The sequence below is a fragment of the Nuphar pumila genome, chromosome 2 (genome assembly GCF_984573655.1).
Source record: "Nuphar pumila chromosome 2, dmNupPumi1.hap1.1, whole genome shotgun sequence".
Taxonomy (NCBI): Eukaryota; Viridiplantae; Streptophyta; class Magnoliopsida; order Nymphaeales; family Nymphaeaceae; genus Nuphar; species Nuphar pumila.
Window position 1 is genome coordinate 106,920,896 of NC_143250.1, and position 22,676 is coordinate 106,943,571.

The window sequence follows — 22,676 nt, forward strand, 5'->3', positions numbered from 1 at the left end:
GGGTCTCAAACATAAGCCCCCCCCCCCCAAAAAAAAAAATTCTTTCGGGGGGGGGGGGCGCTGCCCCCCCCGCCAAGGGCGGCCCCCTTGAACCCCGCCTGTTGACCGCACAACGGGACCCACACCGGGGGAGCCCTGAGACCCCCTTCTTGCAAGGGCAAAAACATTGAATCAGGCTCCACAACTCATCACGTCCAACCATCTTTGGTATGTGATGACAAGTGTTGCGTGCATCATTTGAGTTCTACATCTGTGTGCAGTCAAGTTTCTCCAGTGGTTAGGCAGAATGTGCCTTGTCGATAGCAGTATAGTCAAATCAATGCAGTAGCGTGTAGATGACTGAGGTATACAAGAATCTTGGATTTGTTCATGAATAATAATGTATTGTATCGAAGGTGAACTTAATGAAAGACAATTCATTGTTGGCATGGATGTCTCACGTGGAGCTTGTGCAAACTTGCAAGTTTTAAGCTTATTTTCAAAAAAACCTTATCTGTTATTGATAGGAGGGCAAACATATTGTTCGCTTGTCAAGCCAAGGTGCAGTTGAAACTGCTCAAGTTAATTGAACCTCTTAAGCCTCGTTTGTTTTATCCATTTTACACATGAAACAAACATGTCAACTCCATTTTTTGGGAGGGCACAATAAGAGATGGAGCCAGAAATCCAAATTAGGGTGGGCACAAATCTTCACACACACACACACACACACACACATATATATATATATATATATATATATATATATATTCATTCATTTTACACATGAAACAAACATGTCAACTCCATTCTTTTTTAGGATACAATCAGAGACGAGAGCCAGAAATCCAAATTAGGGTGGGCACAAATGTGCACATATATATATATATTCATCCATTTTACACATCAAACAAACATGCTAACTCTATTTTTTTTTTGACACAATCAAATCCAAATTAAGGTGGGCACACACACTGTTCCCTTGCGACTTACAGTGTACAGTTGCGCTAGAGTCTGTTTTGCTTTTGTTGAGTCTGATGTAAGCTGCCCGGTTCAGGTGAATTAATACCCCGAAGGGGCAGCCCGTATACTTGAACTGTAATAGCCTGCGGGCAAAATTGTGAATGAATTAAATGCGTTGAGCTTTCTTTTGTTCACCCTCGTTGTGATTGCTTCTTGTGATTGCAACTTCTCTCCCTCTATTCTCTCTTGCTCTCTTGCACTCTGATCATAAGCTTCCGCGACCGGCAAGCGAGCTGACGAGTAGGCTTGCGGCGGTAAGGAAGGACCGTCGCGCCGCGCTGGCCCATTGAAGGAAATAGGCCCGTGACAAGTGGTACCAGAGCCCGTTCTCGTGCTGGGGAAGGGACTCCGGAGTCGGTGTCGACAGACACGCCGACAGGCTGCGATTTGTGAGCAAGACATCGTGGCGCCTTATCAACACTTGCGCAACACCAGAGGCAAGGCAGTTGCCGAAGCTGAGGAGATGGGTTCACCTCGGGGCCAAGAAGAGTTGGCTGCAACTGTTAACAAGTTGGTGGAAGATGTGACTTCGCATGATGAAGCGATTTCACGCGCATGTGAATCATTCAATGGATTGAATGATGTGGTGGCGAGCCTGCAAGAGCAGGTGAACTTACTAATGGGGCAGGTCACTTCGTTGACGACTACAGTGACCGATCTTGAGTTGAGGAACCGTACGTTGCAGCGGACGGTGACCCTGAATGGCGGAAATGGTGAGAGACCATCAAGGATTGATGTACCTAGACCCGCAAAATTCAATGGTTCTCGCGACAGCAAGGCCATTGAGAACTTCTTGTTCCAAGTAGAAGACTACTTGGATATCCAAAATGTGACCCTTGAAGATCTGAGGATCAAGGCTGCAGCGGCCTTACTTGATGGTGATGTGATCGCTTGGTGGAGGCGGAAGCGCAATGACATGGAGAGGGGTCAATGTGTGATAGACACCTTCGACGACTTCAAAGTAGAGTTGCGCAACTACTTCATGCCAAGAAATGCGCAGAGACAGGCTTACCGAATGGTTTGTGAACTCAAACATACTGGTTCGTTGCAGGACTATGTCCGAACGTTCCAGAAGCTTATGCTGGAGATACCTAACATGCCAGAAGACGACATGCTCAACTGGTTCATTGTGGGACTTCAACCATGGGCACAGTCCGAAGTGGAAAGGAGCAACCCCCGTATTTTGGAAGATGCATACGTGGCGGCTGAGCGCTTAGTTGATACTCAGCGCAAACCTTTCACCCCATCAACCAAAGTTGGGAAGAAGCCTGACCACGGAGGCAAGAAGGATGAGCAGCGCAACGATAAAGGTGAGGCGTCGACACGCCATCAATCCGAAAAGAAACAGAACTACACAAAGCATAACAACAGCAACAAGGGTGCGGTTGTGACATGTTGGTTCTGTGGTGATAGACATATCGCCCGGCAATGCCCAAAGCGCCTTGTAAAGGACGACGGGCAAGCCAATGCTGCACAGGAAGAATGCAGCGATACTGAAGGCAGTGACACTGAGACCATGCAACCGAGGATGGGCGCCATGCGATCGATTAACGCAGCTAGAAGTTGCGCAGCTAAGAACATGCAGGTCAGTAAGGAACTTATGTACGTAGAAGTCATTATGAATGAAAAGTCTACTTCGGCAATGGTAGACTCCGGGGCCACACACAACTTTGTCTCGCGGGAAGAGGCAGAGCGGTTGGGCTTGAAAACAGGGCCAAAGCAGAGGACTATCAAAACAGTAAACTCTGTGGCCAAACCCATTCTTGGTGAAGCAAGAGATGTGGCTACTCAAGTGGGGAGTTGGGTCGGCAAAGCGAACTTCTCTGTGGTGCCCCTGGACGATTTCAAGGTGATTCTGGGTATGGAGTTTCTGCGAAGCCAGAATGTGATGATGCTGCCAAAGTTTAACACGTTGACGATCATGGGATCGGACTTGTCCCACACAGTGCAGTGCCTTACGCAGAAATGCAAGTCTTCAGTGTTATCAGCAATGCAACTGAAGAAGGGTGTCAAGCATGGGGAGCAGACATTCTTAGTTGCAGTGCGTGCAGATGAAGGGAAGGTAGAAGCAGCAGTGCCGCCGACCCTAGCCCCTCTATTGGAGGAGTTTCGGGGGGTGATGCCTCCGGAATTGCCAAAGCGTCTTCCGCCAAGACGCGAGGTCGACCACAAGATTGAGTTGACCCCGGGAGCAAAGCCTCCCGCAATGGTTCCATACCGTATGGGGCCAGCAGAGTTGAAGGAGCTGCGCAGGCAGCTAGACGAGATGTTGGACGCAGGCATTGTTCGTCCATCAAAAGCCCCATTTGGTGCCCCGGTCCTTTTTCAGATGAAACATGATGGCTCTAAACGGTTATGTGTGGATTACCGGGCCTTGAACAAGGTCACGGTGAAGAACAAGTACCCATTGCCATTGATAGCAGACTTGTTCGATCAGCTAGGCAGTGCCCGTATCTTTTCCAAGCTAGATCTGCGATCGGGTTACTGGCAGGTGAGGATTGCCGAAGGTGATGAGCCAAAAACAACTTGTGTCACCCGCTATGGTGCTTACGAATTTCTAGTAATGCCATTCGGGTTGACAAATGCTCCAGCCACGTTCACGACTTTAATGAACCAGATTTTCTACCCTTACTTAGACAAGTTTGTGGTAGTCTATCTGGATGATATCGTGATCTACAGCAGTAACATGGAGGAACATGTCGGGCACTTGCGAACAGTGTTTCAGGTGCTGAAGGAGAATGACCTCTGTGTTAAACGAGAGAAGTGTCTCTTCGGGCAGGAGGAGATCAGCTTCCTTGGCCACGTTGTGGGGCGTGGTGTGCTGCGTATGGATGGGCAGAAGATAAGGGCCATCCAGGAATGGGTTCCGCCAAGCAAAGTGCCAGAATTGCGGTCATTCCTCGGCTTGGCAAATTATTATCGGCGTTTCATCAAAGGTTATTCCCTCATTGCTACGCCCCTCACAGATTTGTTGAAGAAGAATCGGGTATGGCTCTGGACAGGAGCGTGCCAAGATGCCTTCGAGGGCTTGAAGAAAGCCTTAGTGAGAGAGCCAGTGCTGCGACTGCCTGATCATTCGAGACCCTTCGAAGTCCACACTGATGCCTCAGACTTTGCCATTGGCGGGGTTATTATGCAAGACGGGCATCCGATCGCATATGAGAGTCGTAAGCTGAAGGATGCAGAGAGGCGGTACATAGTGCACGAACGTGAGATGACCGCCATTGTGTATTGCCTCAGGACCTGGCGGCACTACCTTTTGGGTGCCGAGTTCGTCGTCAAGACGGACAATGTGGCCACGAGCTATTTTCAGACGCAAAAGAAGTTGACGCCCAAGCAAGCTCGATGGCAGATGTTTTTGGCTGAGTTCGACTTTGCCTTAGAGTACAAGGTTGGAAAAACCAATGTTGTGGTGGATGCTTTGAGCCGTAGGGCTGAATTAGCTGCTGCGCGCGCAGAGCCTTCTGAAGTGCATTTGGAGGGTGCATTGCTGATTCGCATCCGCGAGGGTACACAGCAGGATCCGACCGCACAACATCTTGTTTCTCTGGCGCAGGCAGGGAAGACTCGACGATTTTGGCTACAGGATGGCATCCTGGTAACAAAAGGGGGACGCATCTTTGTACCACGGTGGGGAAGCCTTCGCCGAGAGCTACTCAAGGAGTGCCATGATACACTATGGGCCGGCCATCCTGGTCAGGAGCGGACCTTAGCACTCCTTGAGCGCGGCTACTATTGGCCGCAGATGAGAGACGATGTTGAGGGGTATGTGCGGACATGCCTCATCTGCCAGCAAGATAAGGGGACAAATCAGAAGGCTGCCGGTCTCTTTGAGCCTCTACCAATTCCAGAACGTCCTTGGGAAAGCATCTCTATGGACTTCATCGTTAGTCTGCCAAAGGTAGAGGGCCTCAGTTCCATTTTAGTCGTGGTGGATCGTTTCTCAAAGTATGCCACCTTCATCTCAGCTTCCAAGGAGTGCCCTGCAGAGAAGACTGCAGAGTTGTTCGTAAAGCATGTGGTGAAGCACTGGGGCATACCAAAGAGCATTGTGAGCGATCGCGATGCTCGCTTCACGGGCAAGTTCTGGCGTGAAGTATTTCGGTTACTTGGCTCTGATTTGCTGTTTTCAACAAGCTTCCATCCGCAGACAGATGGGCAGACAGAGCGCATCAACGGGATACTGGAGCAGTACCTTAGGCACTTTGTTAGTGCCAATCAGAAAAATTGGGTGAAGCTCCTTGATGTGGCACAGTTTTGCTATAATCTGCAGAAGAGCGAATCTTCAGGCCACAGCCCGTTTGAGATAGCCACGGGGCAGCAGCCACTGACCCCGCACACTCTTGCCGCACAAGAAAAATGAAGGCCATTCTTCGCCTATCAGTTTGTTCGCGACTGGCACGAGCAGAATGAGTTGGCGAAGGCATTCTTACACAAAGCGGCGAAGAGAATGAAGAAGTGGGCGGACAAACACCGTCGGCCCGCAGGGTTCTAAGTTGGGGACCAAGTGTTGGTGAAGTTATATCCTAGTCGCACAGGCATCTTCCGCGGGCGGCACCGCGGACTACTCAGAAAGTATGAGGGACCCTTCACCATTACAAAGAAGGTGGGCAAGCTGGCATATAAGCTGGAGTTGCCCCCAGACTTCAAGGTGCACCCGGTGTTCCACGTGTGCAACCTCAAGCAGTTCCATCCAGATGATGGAGACCCGGAACGCAATGTACCGCAACGCGCTCCCATCATGCAGAGGGCCCCGGCAGCACAACGGGCCGAGAAGCACCTCAGTCAGATCCTTCGCCACAAGGTCAACTACTTGGGACAAGCGAAGAAATACTTGGTGCAGTGGGAGGAAACAGCGGAACCAACGTGGGAGCCTGCATTTCGAATGAACAGCCGCTACCCGGCCGAAGTCAGGGCTTACCACGAAACAGATGGCGCCGAGGACGGCGCATGATTTGAAGGGGGGAGCATGTTCCCTTGCGACTTACAGTGTACAGTTGTGCTAGAGTCTGTTTTGCTTTTGTTGAGTCTGATGTAAGCTGCCCGGTTCAGGTGAATTAATACCCCGAAGGGGCAGCCCGTATACTTGAACTGTAATAGCCTGCGGGCAAAATTGTGAATGAATTAAATGCGTTGAGCTTTCTTTTGTTCACCCTCGTTGTGATTGCTTCTTGTGATTGCAACTTCTCTCCCTCTATTCTCTCTTGCTCTCTTGCACTCTGATCATAAGCTTCCGCGACCGGCAAGCGAGCTGACGAGTAGGCTTGCGGCGATAAGGAAGGACCGTCGCGCCGCGCTGGCCCATTGAAGGAAATAGGCCCGTGACACACACACACATATATATATATATATATATATATATATATATATATATATATATATATATATATATATATAAGAAGGAGAAAAAGAAAGATAAAGAGAGGTTAGGTTTTGAAGATGCACAATATTCGGGTTAGAGTGTTGGCACTGCCCACCCTGACACAAACCTCTTTATTGGGGATTTTAGGGTCATGCTCACCCTAGCCAATATGTGGCTCCCCCCACTAGGCACATTTCATGCGGGCCTGCACTAACGAGAAGGATTTCTTTACACATTAACCATGCATTTAACGAGAAGAAATCGAGAGAGCGGCTAAGTGCCATGGCCATTTGACACAATCAATCACATGACCACATTTCATGTGAGGCCTGCACTATATAACTGTGTGCCCCATGCAATGCAGTGATGTTATTGGCTAGTGTCACGTAGCCATGGCACTTAGCCACTCCTTTGATCTCAACTCGCATTTAACACGCAAATCCATTCCCACCACCACCCCAACTAATGGATTTATGTATGAATTTTTTCACACATGAGATATTCCCAACATGAGATGACTTTCCCATTAGAGGTCTCTTCTTGTTGATGGGAATAAAACAAACGGAGCCTAGTGAAATCCTCTATGCATCATCGAACAAATTATAGCATCTACTTCTCAACTCAACCCAGACCCAGTGATTAAATGGGCCAACCCTTATTCTGAGACTAGGTCAAGAGAAGCTCATCACAACTGGGATGGCTCAGATGCCATCCTTTTTAAGTCTTTGAAGATTGAAACTCTGCCATGAGTGAACACATGCAACAAGGGCATGAGCATCCAAGGCCTACCAACACCATCAAATATGGCAACAAATGCTTTGCCTATGCACCTGCGGCATACCTGGTCCATAAAATCTAGTAGTGAAATAAAAGAAAGCTATGAATTTGTAACTAAGCGAAGTGAATTCCATTATTAATCAAAGTTCACCATTCATTCCAACTTTCTTTACAATGAAGCTGAGTTGCACCAACAGCTCTAAAGCGAAAAAAGAAAATCATAACCACCCATTCAACTCAAACTTAACCATCAAAGGGCCAAAAAATAAATGTTGGATATGCACAAGGGCCTTTTCTCATCGGGTGCTAAGATAAGGATATGTTCAAGGTTGTTAGTAGTGATAGGCATTATCAGTTTTTTTAAAAACAAGGGTTATCTTTCCAAATGCATGTGTAACTCTTCCTGATATATAGTTGTACATGTGCTCCCCTATACTTAATAACAAGTGGGCTTTCATATGTCGATTTAGGTCTCTTATGGTCGAACCACATTATTGTTGTTTTTCTTTATCTCCCTCTATCTATGTCTGTCTCTTTCGATTTATGTTCTTAGATTTTTCATGATCAGAGCACACCTGGACATCTCTATCCGCCCAATGACAACAGTGGGTTCACTCTATAGCTGTAACCAGAGTCGTTTGTGAGCATCATTACGACTGTGATCAGGTTGCCGCCCAATGTGCGATACAGTGATCACCTCGTTGCGATTGTGACCATCTCTGCCTGCCCAGCTCCAACCATGTTACAGGCTGGAGTGACTTCTGGCATCAATCTCCCGCCATGTGTTGTTGTTCTCATGCACATTGCAATTCCTGCTGAGTGTGGCGTCGTCCCATCTACCTCTCTTATTTGCTCATGGCTACCAATGAAAAAGAGACCAACATCCCAACTGGATCTTAAGCCACCAAGACCCTTGCACAGGACCAGATCAACTCGAGCATAAAGATCACCTCCATTCCCTTGAATGACACCAACTATCTCTCATGGTCCAAATCTGCTTGGTTGTACCTGAAAGCTAGGTCATGTTAATAGAAAAAAATGAGCCCCTGCTACCTCGGATCCAACCTTTAAGGAATGGGTATCCTTAGACCATCTCGTCATGTCTTGGCTGTTAAACTCGATGGAGTGGAGAATCGCCGAGGGGTTCCTATTTTTGAACTCTGTCGCCATTGTTTGGTCCGCTGCCAAAGAAATCTACGGGGAGCAATACAATCTCACTAGATGATATCAACTCTCTCAGGACATCAACAATCATAAGAAACTTAATTGTCCGTTCAGTGAATACTTGGGCTCTCTCAGGGCTATGTGGGATGAGCTCTACTTGTACTCTCCCACCACCTATGATCTTGTTATGGTTCAAAAATGGTGTGAGTAGGAGAAGATGTTTCAGATGCTCGCAAGCCTCGATTGTGATTATGAGGTTGTGAGGAGTCAAATCCTTATGTCTGAGGAACCCCTATCTCTCAATGTTGTTTGCTCTACCATCCTGAGAGAAGAAGCCAACAGAAAGGTGATGAATGACACTAAGCCCAACTCCTAAGACCTCGGAGAAAAATTTGCCTTCACCGTCGAGAAAGAAGAGCAAGACCATCTGCTTGACAAGAATCATCCCAACATATCAAAGTTCAAAAACAAGAAAATTTCCTGCACCTACTGTAAAAAGGATGAGCACACCAGGGGTCAATGCTGAAAAATCATAGGCAGACCTGGGACGTCCAAAAATAACTCGGACAAGGGGACCCACATGGAAACCAACTCCCACAGAAGCTCGGTGACCATTGCTAATGGGTCTCATATTGTTGTTCATGGGGTTGGAAAAATCCAATTCTTTGATAAAGGCACAACTGGAGAAGTCCTCTACATGCCCTCTCTTGCTTCAAACCTCATGTCCATCAGCAAAATAACCAAATCCCATAATTGCAAGCCGATTTTCTCCCCTACTAACATGATTTTTCAAAATCGCTTGACGAGGAGGATGATTGGTGAAGGTAAGGAATCTCGTGGGCTCTATATCTTGGACCCAGGATATAGAGCACTCATTTCCAACAATGAATCTCTGGATGGAGATAAATGGCACAAACATCTTGGTCACCCATCAGATGGTGATTTGAAAACTCTATTTCCTAATGTTGTTTGTTATTCTAAGTCTTGTGATATATGTCGCTATGCTAAGATGACTCGCCCACCTTTTCCTTTATCAGAAAGAATCTCAGACTCTCCTTTTGAACTTGTCCATTCAGACGTGTGGGGTCTAAGCCCCTGATGACTCTTATTGGGTTTTAAATATTATATCACTTTCATAAACATTTTTTTCTAAAACTGCGTGAGTTTATTTCATGAAGTCCAAAGATGAGGTTTTAGCTCACTTCAGAGACTTTTATGTTGTGGTGGAAGTCCAATTCAATGCCAAGATAAAAGTTTTGCGGACCAATAATAGGACTGAATACCTCAATAGGGACTTTGATAGCTTTGAGAGAATTCACGAAATCACTCACCAAACCACTTGTGTCGGTACTCCTCAATAAAATGGAGTGTCTAAAAGAAAAAACATACACCTTATGGAGGTTTCACAGAGTCTTCTATTTCAAATGAATGTTCCTAGGGAATATTGAAATGAGGTCATGACTACAACCTACTATGTGATCAACCGGTTACCCAAAAAGAAACTCAAAAATAAATCTCCCTTAGAAGTTCTAAAAGGCAGAAAGATCTCTCTCGACCATCTAAAAAACCTTTGGGTGTGTAGCATATAAATGGGTCCTACCCCAAAATCGTGATAAGTTTAATCATAGGGCAATCAAATGCATATTTCTTGGCTACTCTAGTACTAAAAAGGGGTACAAATACTACAACATAAAAAGCAAGAAGTTGTATATATCTTGAGACGTTAATTTCAATGAAAAAACACCCTACTTCCCTAGCACATCCCCCACTCTCAGTCAGGAGGAGACTATTAAGGACTTCATCCTGCCAAACTTGAGCTCCGCAAATGATGTCACTACCCCAACTACATCCCAAAACCATGTCGTCACTGAGAGCACTAATATCACTTATGAGCATGAAGACAGGGACAATCATAGTCCCTCATCTAGTTCTCAAGAGCTTACTCTCAAAAGATCAAAAAGGACCTCAATACCCCCATCCAGATACGATGACTTCGCCATATATAGTGCCTATTGCCATCCCATAGAGGATTGGGTCACCGACGACCATTTGCCAAAACAGTTTGTGGCCTTCCTTTCCTCCATCTTAACTCACCAAGAGCCCAAAAGTTTTAAAGAGGCGTGTAACTCAACTGAATGGAACAAAGCCATGGATGAGGAGCTTCAAGCCCTGGACAAAAACTAAACATGGGAGATATGACCACTTTTCAGAGGAAAGAAACTCGTTAGATGCCGATGGACTTACAAAATAAAATACAAAAGCGATGGTTCTATAGAAGGCTAAGTTGTAGCAAAAGGGTTTACTCAAAACCAAGGGGTTGACTACCAAGAAACCTTGGCTCTTGTTGCCAAAATGAGCTCCCTTCGTATACTTCTCTCTATTGCCAATAATTATAATTGAAATCTCTCTCAGCTTGACGTTAAAAATGTCTTTCTATAGGGTGACCTTGAAGAGAAAATTTACATGAATTTGCCACCTGAGCATCCCCGAGAAGGTAACCTCAACCTCGTGTGCAAACTCAAGAAGGTTATCTATGGCTTGAATCAATCACCTCGGGCATGGTACTCAAAATTGCACTCTGCCCTCATCAAGAAAGGCTTTCAATGCTCTGTCGTTGAACTCCATCGACTCCAAAATATACATGCCGGTCTATGTGGATGACATCATGATAATAGCCAATGACCCTAAGAGAATTCAAGATATCAAATGTTATTTACATCAGGTATTCGACATCAAAGACCTTGGAAAACTTATATATTTCCTAATAATAGAGGTGGCTCACTCCAAGCAAGGTATATTTCTCTCCCAGAGAAAGCACGCCTTAGACCTCTTAAAAGAAATCGGGAAACTAGGGTCAAACCAACTAACACTCCTATAAAGGCAAACACTAAAATTGATGATGGAGGCGAAACTATCAAAGATGTCGAAAGGTATCAAAAACTTGTGAAAAAACTCATTTATCTCACTGTCACTATACCTGACATCACCTATGTTGTGAGCTTGGTTAGCCAATTTATGCACGCTCCCAAGAAACAACACCAACTGGCAGTCGATCAAAACTTAATATATATCAATAAGACTCTTGGGCAAGGAATCTGGATGAAAAGAAATGGGCATCATTGCATAGAGATACTCTGACGCTGATTGGGTAGGAAGTCATACTGATAGAAAATCCACCATGAGATTTTGTGTCCTTATTGGTAGCAACTTAATCTCTTAGAAAAGTAAAAAACAAAGCATTATTTCTAGATCCAGTGTCGAAGCAAAGTATCGGGCCATGGTCACCACTGCTAGCAAGCTCACTTGAAACAAATCTCTCCTTACTGAATTGGGCCTCACAGTGGACACTCCCATTAAGATGCACTGCGGCAACCAAGCTGCAATCCACATTGCTGCCAACTCTGTTTTTCATAAGAGAACAATGCACATCAAGCTAGACTATCAAGCTAGATTGTCACTTCATCAGGGGAAAGATTCAGCCCAAGGAGATATGAGTAAGCTTTCATTCATGGATGTAGGTCTCTTATGGCTTAACCACGATTAATGCTATCTCTTTTTATCTCCCTCTCTTCCTACTTCTCTCTATATCTATCTCCTTCGATTTATGTTCTAAGATTCTCCAAAAAGAGAGAATTGGAGGAGCAATCAAAATGAAGCCTCCATCAAGACGTTTTGCTTACAACTCAAGTCAGTTTTCCAACTCCACTAAACCGAGACAACAACTTAAACTAAATATGGAGAGTCACTACTATCTCTATCATCATTGGAAGTGCCATTAGTGCTACAACTACATACTTTCGTTACTTTCAGCTTGTCCCTGAAGTCATTTTAGGGAGCATTCTCTTCTCTGAAAAACCTCTCCAGCTTTGGGCGCATCTTCAAAGATTTTTTTTTTATGTTTTTTTTAATGACGAGGAACCCTCGTCGAATCAAGGAAAACCCGGGCGAGGCCCCAAGACCACCATGTCTTATGTGGCCCATCTCTGAAAACTTCCAACACAACCTTCATCATCCTCACAACCACCCTGTTGGACACACATGTTTAGAAGGTGTCATATCTATATAAGGCAGATAGTTACAAAATGTTTAAAATAGTAAGACATTCCATCTTTTCCCTTGTGAGAATTTGAAAATTTTCATATTTCATGATTTTTATGGGCAAAAACAACAACAACAACAACAACTACTATGCCTTCACCCCAAAACAATTAGGGTCGGCGATATGAACCAAAAAAGAAAATCATTCTGTGTCTTCCACATGAATCCTTCTCCTCCAATCATTTCTATCCAATGCCATGTCCTCGGTGAGGTTCAAAGCATTCATATCCTTTCCTATCACCTCCATCCATGTCTTCCTAGGCCTACCCCGACCTCTCTTAACTAATATATTTTCCCATTTCTCCATCCTTCTAACTGGAGCATCATTAGGCCTTTGCCGAATATGTCCAAACCACCGTAAACGATTCTTTCTCATCTTATTTTCAATGGGTGCAACGCCTACCTTCTTACGTATCTCCTCGTTCTGAATCTTATCTTTTATTGTATTTCCACATATCCATCTCAGCATACGCATCTCAGCTACACTAATTTTTTGAATATGATGTCTCTTGGCAGCCCAACATTCTATATCATATAGTAAATTGGGCCTAATAGTCATCCTATAAAACTTTCTCTTCAACCGCAATGACATTCTATGATCACACAACACTCCAGTTGCACTCTTCCATTTCATCCACCCAACCTTTATCCTATGATTTACATCTCCATCAATTTCTCTATACTTTTGAATGATAGATCTCAAATATTTGAAACAATCATCCACCGGTATTTCTTGCTCACCAAGCTTCACTACACTCCCATCACTACTTTGTTGCTTACTAAACCGACATTCCATGTATTCTGTCTTACTCTTACTCAACTTAAAACCTCTTGCTTCCAATGTCTGTCTTCATAATTCTAACTTAGCATTAACCCCAGCTTTAGACTCATAAATCAAAATAATATCATCAGCAAACAACATACACCATGGCACATTTTCTTGAATTGATCTCGTAAGCTCATCCATCACTATAGCAAATAGGAAAGGGCTTAAAGCAGATCCTTGATGTAACCCAACCATTATAGGAAAATTGGTTGTCACCCCTCCATAAGTGCGGACATTGGTTACTACTCCTTCATACATATCTTTAATTATACTAATGTACTTGAGAGGAACACCTTTCTTCATCATTGTCCACCAGAGAACGTCCCAAGGTACTCTATCGTATGCCTTCTCCAAATCAATAAAAACCATATGCAAATCTTTGTTCATCTCTCTATTTCTCTCAATATGTGCATATGCTATTGTCTGAAACTCGACTGCCCTTTGGTTTCTGATACTGACCCTGACCATGTTGCGGTCACTGCGGTTGTAGAGTGGAAAAAAAAATACAGTATATGTCGTGGTTGCATACTGTTGGCTCTGTCCAACACGTTGTTTGATGTGTACTGTTCCTCGTCTACCACTCCTAAGGGCCTATGGGATCAACTTGACACAAAGTATAATACCGAAGACCAAGGTCTTGAAAATTACTCAGTTGCCAAGTTTCTGAAATAACAGATGGTTCAGGGCAAGTCGGTCACTGAGCAGGCACACGAGTTTCTATTGTTTCTCCATAGTTTGGCTGAGGCTGATATGAAACTTCCTGAGAAGTTTCAAGTAATGACCATCGTGGAGAAATTTTCTAAGTCTTGGGTAGACTTCGATGTGTCTCTCAAGCACTGTAGATGGAAGATTTCCCTGAATGATCTTATGGTTGCCATTGCCATTGAAGAAGAGCATAAGAGCCAGAAACAAATCGTGATGCCAATCGAACAGCCTAAGGTGAACATGATGACCAGATCTTTTAAAGGAAAGGGACAAAAACCAAAATCTGCAATGAAAAACCAGTTTAAACCTAAGGCCAAAATCCAGAAAAATGCAAAGAACAAACTGTGTTGGAACTGTGGGCAGATTGGGCACTGAGCTAAGGAATGTCCTTCCAAGAAGGCCAAAGCTCATGGGACCACAAATGGAACGCCTCAAGTCAACATAGTGACTGAGGTCGTTGAGACTAGTACTGGGTACATTTCTGTTAACCCGCAAATCTTTCACGTTTATGAGCCAACTGAGTGACTGGTTGACACTAGGGCTAATGTGCACGTTTGTACTGATAAGTCTGTCTTTGTCTCATACCAGGTTGTTGCAGGCAGATCCGTGACTATGGGCAATTCAACAGTTGCAAAGGTGTTAGGGATTGGATGCGTAGATCTGAAGTTTCCTTCAGGACGAGTTCCAAAACAGACAACACTCCTATCGTTAATGACATCTAAGCTAGGTTTAACTTATCTTGTGAGTTTTGGCAATGTGACCGTTTGTCGCCCCTACTCTTTATCATCATAATGGAGGCTCTCACCTGCATGATTGACTCGACCATTGAGGGTGGTATGTTTCATGGTATGGACTTGCCAGACTATCCTAATTTCTCACATATTCTCTCTTCGTCGATGATGTCCTCATATTTGGCTGTGCAAGCGAGGCCAACATCATAAACTTATGGGTTTTGCTATGTTTTATGAGCTTTTTGGATTATCCATCAATGGCTTCAAAACCAACTTTGTCTCACTCAATGATGAAAGTCACATTGCATCAACTTTCTTTGGTTGCCAAATTAAAATTCTCTCACTCAAATACCTTGGTGTGCCCCTTCACCAAGGGATAACAAGAGACCGATTTTAGAAGAATGTTGAGGACAAAGTTTTATCAAAAATCAACTCTTGGACAGGCTCAACCTTGCCATCGTGGGTATGGTGACGCTAGTCGAGCTTGTTCTAGCTAGCTACCTACTATACTTTTGTGCAATTTTTTTTTTTGATTAAGACTGAACCTCAACCCATTTTTCCCTAATTCTCTAAGGCCAAACTATGCAAATGATGTTTAACTTTGAAAACACTCTTCTAATGATGAATTCAAAGTCAAATCGTGTTATCAGATGCTTGGTACACCATCTTGTGCTCTTCTAATGATGAATTTAGCGTCAGATCGTGTTATATATCTGATGCTTGGAGCACCATCTGTGCAATGGTTGATACTTTGTGGGATGCAACTTATCCTATTCAGGGATTCATTACTGTATGGTTGATACTTCAAAATAAGCTGTTGACACACCATATTTTAAAAAAAGCAGGGATTCTACGTTCCAAGCATGTGCCCCTTGTGTTGAAGAGCGGAGGAGTCGTCCCTTAGTGCGATAATGACTCGTAATAGTAGTTTGGCGTGACGCTGCCCAGAAATGTACTACATCGAATAACTTGGATGACATTATTTTCAGCAAAGGGACAAAAGGTTAGCTTTGATTGGTGGTGTTGCTTCATACTCGTCCCACACAGCAGGTTATATGTCCCCCCCCCCCCCGAACAGGGCAGTTAGCTACATCTCATGTTCGGGGGTCCCAAAGAGCACCACGTATGTAAGCATGTGTGTCTCGTATCCCCATGTTTTGTCAGCATTAATTAGCATTGGAGTTTGATGCGATTGCAAAGACTTAAGTACCCTCTCCTCCATTGGTGTCAAAAAAATAACGATTCTTGAAAAGGAATGGTTGTAAAGACTTAAGTGCCCCGAAGATGATTATTTAAGACCCAATCTCTGCACTGCAGGATTATCCGAGAAAGAAATCTCCCCTGGAAGAGGCCATGAACATCAACTCTCTCACTCTCTCACTCTCCCTTCTCTTTCTGCTTCTGTGCACATCCATTAGAAGATCATACATTGCTCCATCAAGCACCGACTGACCTGCACATTGACTGTTGTGGAGCCTGATTCAGAGTTTTTACCATTACAGGAGGAGGGTTTGGGGGCTCATCCCAGCGTGGGTAGCATCATTCAACTAAATAAGTTGTAGATCCTGATTCAGAGTTTTTACCCTTACAGAAGAGGGGTCTGGGGGCTCCTCCCAGTGTGGCTAGCATCATTCAACTTGAAGAGTTGTGGAGTCTGATTTAAAGTTTTTACCCTTACAGAAAGGGGGGTCTGAGAGCTCCTCCCAGTGTGGGTAGCATCATTCAACTTGAAGAGTTATGGAGTCTGATTCAGAGTTTTTACCCTTACAGAAGGGGGGTCTGAGGGCTCCTCCCAGCGTGTTCATGGCCTTTTGCCCTTACAGGAGGGGTGTTCGAAGGCTCATCAACCCTCTCACTCTCTCTCTCCCTTCTATTTCTGCTTCTGTGCACATCCATCAGAAGATCCTACATTGCTCCATCAAGCACCGACTGACCTGCACATTGACTGTTGTGGGTCCTTACTGATGAGTTGCCTCTAAATTTATTCGACTCTGGGTCCTTACTGCACTTGAAGTTGAGTCGTTGTATTTTTTGTTGTTCGGTGGGTGGTGAGGCCCTCCTCTACTCTCTCAAGACTCTTAGCTTGGGCAATCTTTCTTTTGATGATTGTGGTTGTAATGTATCGTTGAAGTTAAAATGGGGAATGAAATGACAATAGAAATCGCTGAAAATTTTCAGAAATAAACTAGACTCAATAACGAAGACACCACTTTTTACAGATTTGGAATATGACCTCCGGTTAGGGAGATATGACCCTGACAAGTTGGTCCTAATTCGGGTAGCGTTTTACAACGATTTGCTTACTGAATAACACTACAAATCGCTATAGCGATTTGCGGAAGACACTACAAATCGCTATAGCCCTGTTCGTGGGAGAACGTATAAGATGCAGACCGGCATGTATCCCCATGTGTGTCCGCATCATATTGCATCGTAATTTGGTGCCGCAGCAAAGACTTAAGTATTCTTTACTGCCATTCGCTTTCTCTTCCTCGAACGGACATAAATGCCCTCCTTCTAGAAAACTGAATCGTCGGTTCGTGAAAAGGACAAAACTACCCTCCATCGTTATCGCGCCAAAACGTTCCGCAAAGTTTGCGTATGTAGCAAGCCTTATGTTGTAGGATTTAAATAGTTCAAAACAATCCATTCTCGCTCTAAGCAGAAAACTCTACCGGAGCATACTCTGCTTTCATCAGTTGTCGCCGGAGCATCATTTCCTTTGTTCCAGAGCATCCGTTTCCGTCTTACGCGCAGTCACAACATCGTTGCCACCTTCTGTTGCATATTAGTTGTTACTGTTGCTTAGTCTACAGTTGAAATATCCAAAATCCCATCGTTTCGGTGAGTTTCGTGTAAGGTTTCGTTATTCAATCTGTAGGTTTCTTCTTATACAAGGACTTCTGAACCCAAATGTTGCGATGATTTGTAATCATGATGATCATTTAATTTGTTGTGCAGGTTAACAATGTCTGCTCCTCATCAGAGAAGAGATGCCCCGTCGTTCTATGGTTTGTGTATTAGAGAAGTGATCCGCCAGTCTCATCTATCCAAGGTTCTTGAGAGGTACCAAAATATACTTAACATTGAGAACGACGAAGACAGGGAGAAAGCCTTGGAATTGTATTATGCGGAGAATTATCCCTCAGATATCGAGGCTGCGGACCAAAGGAATAATGCTGAAGAACGAAAGATGCAGAAGAAGGATAACGAAGAGAAGGCAAAGCAAAGAAATACGGAGGATAATGAAAAGAGAAGGCGGAGGAAGATGGCAGAGCTTAGGGAAAGGCAAAGAAAGAATGAGGAGGAGATAGAAAGGTATTTTAACCAGGTAATGATGGAGGCTAGGGCAGAATTGGATAAGGGGATCTTGGAGAATAAAGCAAGGCGAAACAAGGCAAAGCTACTGAAGGAGGCAGAAGAGAGGCAAAGACAAATGAATAAGGAGGAATTGCAACGGAAGGAGAAGGAGGATGAGGAGAAGAAGGAAACGCAACGGAAGGAGAAGGAGGTTCAAAAGCAAAGAGAAAGGAAGAAGCAGAAAGAGGAAGTGCTGGAAAGAATAAAACACTATTTGGAAGCGGAAGAAAGCCGACTGAAGGAGAAGGAGGAGGAGGAACAGAAGCAAAGGAAAAGGAAAAAGCAGGAGGAAGAAAGGCGGCATGCGGAAGAAAGACGGCGGAAGGAGAAGGAGGAGAAGGAAGAAAGGCAGCGGAAGGAGAAGGAGGAGCAGGAAGAAAAGGAAAGTGAAAGGAAGAAGCAGTTGGAAGAAAGGCGGCATGCGGAAGAAAGGCGCTGGAAGGAGAAGGAGAAGGAGGAAGAAAGGCGCTGGAAGGAGAAGGAGAAGGAGGAGGAGGAGGAGGAAGAAAAGGAAAGAGAAAGGAAGAAGCAGGAGGAAGTGCGACGTAAGGAGGCAGACGAGAAAAAGGAGAGAGAAAGGAAGGAGAAGGCGCAGAAGGCGAGAGAAAGGAAGGAGAAGGAGGCGAGAGAAAGGAAGGAGGAGGAGGAGGAGGAGGAGAGAAAGCAGAGAGAAAGGAAGGAGAGGGAGCACGAGAAAAGAAAGGAGAGAATAAGGAAGAAGAAGGAGGACGAGGAAAGGAAGGAGAAGGAGCTGGAGAAAAGGAAGGAGAGAATAATGAAGGAGAAGAAGGACAAGGAAAGGAAGGAGAGAGAAAGGAAGGCGACGGTGGAGCCGGAAGTGAAGGAAAGGGAAAGGCAGTTGGAGGCAGTGGACCCACCAGAAAGGCCTAGGTTGGAGAGAGAACAAGAGAACAGAGTGACCAAGGTAAATAAATCTGGCCTGTCTTTGAAGATTTAATAATATGTTAAGCGATTTTGGTACAACGATTACTGTGTTAGGTATTAATATCTATAGCGATTACTGCGATAGTCTGTGTGCAAACAATATTATTTATAGCAGTTAGTAGAATAGTATTTATAAGTACAAATGGAACTAATTGACAATTGGTATGAATAATATGTTATTTTTTGTTATAGGGAGGTCACAGGAGAAGGAGAGCACCTGGTGAAAAGCTCGGAGGCCGGTGTCAATGGCCTGTAGTTCTGTCATGGTATGGTCAGCTGAGTGCATATCAGAAGGACCGATTACGAAATATGCACTTCGGTGCCCTTTTGGACCAGCAATATTTTGAAACTTGCTGGAATACCATGACCCACCTGGTAAATAAGTGGAATGATAAGACTAACACATTCCAGTTTGATTCTTTTGAGATGACCATGACTCTAGAAGATGTGGCGAGAATAACTGGCCTTAAGTGCGATGGCAGTGTTGTCCTATTACGGCATTCAAACTATAACGCAAGGGAAGAATGCACGGCCCTTTTGGGAATGTCGACGGGCAAATATAGTCAATGTATTTCTGGTGGAATGAAGTCCACATCAATGAAAGTGTCATTTATCCGTAATAAATGGGAAGGTCGCTCAGCTACTTGTGCATCTGAAACAGCTGACCAAGAGTTGCGCGGCTTCCTTCTTTATTTTTTTGCTCTTACATTATTTTCTGATTGTTCTGGTTCGAGAATAAGTTCCATGTGGCTGCAATACCTGGCAGACTTAGACGAAGTCGACAACTATGCCTGGGGTGCCGCTATGCTCGCACACTTGTATAGTCAACTCTACCGTGCGAGTAATGGTACGAAAACAGTTGGGGGATTTTGGCCATTTATTCAGGTATTTGTTGATTGCATAGTTAGTAATTGTAGGCTAATTTCATTGAAGGTTGTAGTGTTACTAATAATATTGTTTTTGTTAGGCTTGGGCGTGGGAACATATTATCCCATTGCATCCACGTGCTGCCACTGCGAGTTGTGGTTTTCCAAAGATCAGTCGGTGGGCTAGAATAAACGTCACAGTGCATAATGCTAAGTCCATTTTAGATGGGTTGCAACTGAATGAGGTAGACATTCTAAAATTGTGTACTTATCATTGAGTATTATAAATCGTTGTAATGTTTAACTTTCTTAAGTAATCATCGTTGCAGGAATGTTTTCCGTAGTATATATTGTTGTCGCCATATCATGCTTAAGTAAATTGTAATATATTTGTCACTCGTTATTTTAAAAGAATTAGCAATGTACAGGTTTTGTGGAGACCTTATGGAGATGGGGAGGCCGATGACCAAGACGTTGTTGCAGAGGCTGCTAGATTGTCTGACCGCGATTTATGGCTGTTTTGTAATTATGAAGCCGAGTTGCAGCATGGTAGTCGAGTTATCCTACAATTTGGCTTAGGGCAGTCCATACCAAATATGCCTTTGGAAGTGAGAAGGAAGTTGAATAGTGGTGGGTGCAGGAACGTGGATTGGCGCGAACTCTACAGGGATGAATTATTCATTTGGAACTCGGGTGGTGTCCCTGCCGTATCGTATGATTCTAACGGACGACAATTTGATCCCTTCTATTTCGAACGCTATTGGGAACCAATGCACCGAAATCTGTCCATTGATAAAATTGGGAACCCATGCATCCCAACTGCCCCCTCTCATGTTCCAGCCCAGCCTCTACAACGAAAACATCGTTTCTCTTCTGTTACAACAACGATGCCCTTACCAACAAATGGCGATGAGGAGCGAACAATTGCTACAAAAGAGCACATTGTCTCTGCCTCAAGGTTCGATCTTATGGAGAGGGAGAATAAGAAATTAAGGACAAAAGTTAGCAATATGGGGATACAATTGAACTCAGTTGTGGAGATGATGACCAGCTTTTTTAGTATGATGCACGCAACCCAGAGGCCACCCAGGATAGAGGGTCCACCAATAAAAACAGAGAGACAAGTGTATGATATTTCATCTGATTCGTCAAGTACCTAGTAATAAACCGTGGGCATTCTTTTTTATCACGATAGCTATTTGTTGTAATTGTATAATTAATTGTCGTAACTTGACATTCTTTTATTGTTTAATACTTTATTATTATATGTAACAAACACGTTTCGTCTGTGGCTGTCGTAAATAAATAAATTTTAATCGAAGATAGATGTCTGTCCGACGAAATCGCGTGGCATTGAATTGAATAAGGTCGCCATCGTTATGATAGAGCATTTCTGCCCAACAATCGCTGTATTTGTCTGAAAAAAAAAATTAACGAGTTCTTACGTTGTAATTGACATCAGTGAATAACGATCAGAGAAGATCGATGCGACAAAATCTCTACTGATGATCATAAGTAAACTGTAAGTAGATTGCAATCGCGCAATAGTATGCCAGCCAAACAAAACAAAAACGCTACGATATTGTTCTCTGCCAGAAGTCGCTCATTTGCGAGGATTTCAATTCATGAGGTTAACAACACAAACGACAATGGCTTGTCCCTTTGTAAACGTTGTAAGTCAACAAGGATTTGCTGTGTTAAATGATACTATTATAAAGCCACAATGAACGTTTTTAAAAAACCGACTACGGCTACGATAATTGGCATGAATATATCGTTGTATCCATGTTTGATAATCAATTGAGTAATCGTCAAAGATTATTCATACCTGGAAAATGGGTTTGTTCGGGTCGGGTCAATCTCCCATTGAACCATTGCTATAATATGAAGTCGAAATGACGATTTTTTAATTATTTAAAACCCAATCATTTAAGTTGGGGGTTGTCTTCGATAAATTTTGATCATGTTGGTTGAGCAGTAGAACTTTTTGGTCATAAATAGTCGCATAAGTACTCGACGGTGTGATTATCTTCAACTTCGTGAATCAGCAACAATCAAACCGATGGTTCCTTCATAAACCTGGAATCCACCCCCCCCCCCCCCCCCCGAACATAAAAAATTGTGGTTGGTGAGGCAGACGAAGACAACTACACGACCAACAATGGCGAATCATGCGTATATTGCGTAAATTGTGGTTTGTGTTGTGTACTATGTAATGTAATTTCCATATCGTTCATTGCAATGTCCTTATTCATTTCAGTAGTACATCCACCGACGAAGTTGGGCGAAAACTTAGTCAATCACTCGCGGAGGACATCAAACGAATGCGCAAAGAATTCTCAGAATGCAACATGATCAGTAATTTTGTACATATGAAACTTGTAGGAGTTGTCTATATACTTAAGCCATGTGTACGTGCGTTAACAACACCATATTTGTTTCAAACAGATTATATCCGATTTCGTCAGTTATATTAAAAACAACGCACCAAGCCAGACTATAAGCATCGTCAGCCCGTATTTCATGGTATATCGGTTGTATTTTACATTGCTTTTGGTTATTGATTAAGTCCGATTGATTCGTATGTTAACCTTGCTGTTAGCAATGTTTCGGTATGCAGACAATCTTACGGCGGTTGCCATATTCCAGTGGATTTAAAGACGACCTACCTTATTGAGTTAACGATAATCATTGCATAGACCTTTTATCAAGTGAAAAGGTAAGCAAACAAACCTAGAATGCAAGGTTACAGCATGACAGTGCTAACATCATTTTTTCGATCCATTTGCAGATATTGATTCCTACACTCTGGCAATCAGAAAAGCATTGGGTCTTATACG